Below are 2,249 nucleotides of genomic sequence, written 5' to 3' on the forward strand. Positions count from 1 at the left end.
AGACTTGACTTTTGACAGGGGATAGATTGGTATTAATGGTGCCTCGATCAACGTGTTGACCAATTTGATCAGGTGCTGAGGCGTGATGGGACATGTGACGTCAGTCAATCTTGTTGCCATTATTTCCCTCATCAGGCCCCATGAAGCTTGCCTGGGTTCAGACGCCCCATGATGGAAGTGGCGCTGCTGACTTTAATGGGACCAGAGAAAAAGAATAGGGGCGTCTCTCTGTCCCAATGGAGTATTATATCTCCTTCCTTCCTTCTCACCTAATGAGCTGTCGGAGTCGATGGGCTTCACTTGCCTTCGCCTGCCTTTCCAGGGTGTGTACTTATGATGGCGCACGAGGCTGTCAACCACTCACCACAGCAAACTGCAGGTTGGGGGAAGCCCTAAGGTAGTTGTCCCATCAATCGAACACTGATAAGGTAGCGCAGTACCAGAGCGAGCGTGTCGATAAGGCAAGCCCTACTCCCGTTGCTCTCGTCCGAAGTGAAGCGCTGCAGCAGCGATAAATTGGACCGAGGGCACCCGACTTGCGCCGCCAGCAGCCGCATCAGCGACCAGCAACGAAACCCGAACGCGGCGGCGCCTCTACTGCAGGCGATAGCCGCCGCAGACATCTGGATCGCGAAGTGAGAACTCGTCCGTCCGATTCGAGATCGAGGGGGATGAAAACGAAAAAAGGAAATATATTGTCGCGTTCGCTATCGACAACCTTTCTTCTTCCTGTTGCTTAGGCCGCGAAGAGAAGGGTTTTATTTGGCTTCTTGGCCCCCTTGGGCGGTTGGGCGGTTGCTATGATGACGAAGACCGTTCCCATGGATGCTAACGAACTTTCTCCACCCGTTCCCGTAGCAGATTTTTATTGATTTACCAAAGTAATCAATTTTCTTTTCTTCGCTGAAGCCTTTTAAGTTTCTCATTTGCTTTCATTTTGTCAGGTACATGTAGATCATAGTATGTAGGGTTAGAATTGGTAAATCAATCATTTGTCCTTGGGGATCTCCTCAGCCGTTTCTACACGCGAGGGACTGAACGTGAGAGCCGCAATCTGACAAGCAGCAGCACATATAGAAACAACCGTAGCGATGCAGAACTTTATGGCATCATATTTTGCTGCATCTAGCTGTGCCCTTAATGCAAGGATTTCCTGGAAAATTTACAAAGATAAACCAAATTTAGACATACTAAACCAAAAACTACGGACAGAATTATCAGTAATTTTTTTTCTCCTTGATCTAGGAAACTTACCCTCTCGATTTTGGTAATAAGTTCTATGGTTTCTGCACTTTGTTTGGCTAACTTGTCACGTAACTTGTGACGTATGCGCCTAAACAATTAGAAAAAAGAAGTTAAAATTAAAGCTACTACATTCATCCGGTACAACACATTAAAAATGAAAAGCTACTTGCAATAAGCACATACATAATCATTGATCGATGCTACTGATGGTAGTCCTATTTGTTTGCTCCAGGCATAACAAAGGTGATAAAAAATGAACAAAGTCAAATGAAACATTGGATCAACATTAGCACAGTGATCTAGCAACACTCAGACCAGAACGTCTTGATGATAAATCAGAATTCAAATCAACATGAACTCTTGTTTTTTGTTACCTACAACATGAACTCTTCATCTGAACTAGCATGGTTAACCTAGTTGTTAAATTAAAAAGGTGTATTTTCTGTAACAAATATGGACAATAATTCAGCCTGAGATATCACCACATATTCCATTATCAAATAGACATTAACATCCCTTACCGTCTCTCGAGGATTAGATCCGAGCGCTGCCCAGCAATAACCTTGTCGATTTCATATCTGTTTAAGACAGTGAGTTTAAATTAAAGAAAGAAGTATTAATCTGGATATAATTGGCTTACTAATCTGTTATATACTTCAATGCAAACCAGACCTAAGTTCACTACGCATTTTCTCGATATCAACTCGAAGATTTTCTTCAGTCTCTCGTTGCAGCATTGGATAGTGTTGATCCTGCAATCATATGACATAAGTTTAAAAAAAAAAGAGTATATAGAGTAGAATCTGAACAGAGTGCCTAATGAACTGTAAATCGACAAACTTGTTACCCTCATGTAGTATTATAATAGATAAATCAGCTATCAGTTGATACATCACAAGACTGACTAACATGTTCACAATCCAATTGAGATGTACCTTTACTGAATGATATTAATTCCATGCTTTGATGTCCAAGCTTGTTGAAACTGCTAATTTCAAATATGG

The sequence above is a fragment of the Musa acuminata genome, unplaced genomic scaffold (assembly GCF_036884655.1).
Source record: "Musa acuminata AAA Group cultivar baxijiao unplaced genomic scaffold, Cavendish_Baxijiao_AAA HiC_scaffold_1077, whole genome shotgun sequence".
Lineage (NCBI taxonomy): Eukaryota > Viridiplantae > Streptophyta > Magnoliopsida > Zingiberales > Musaceae > Musa > Musa acuminata.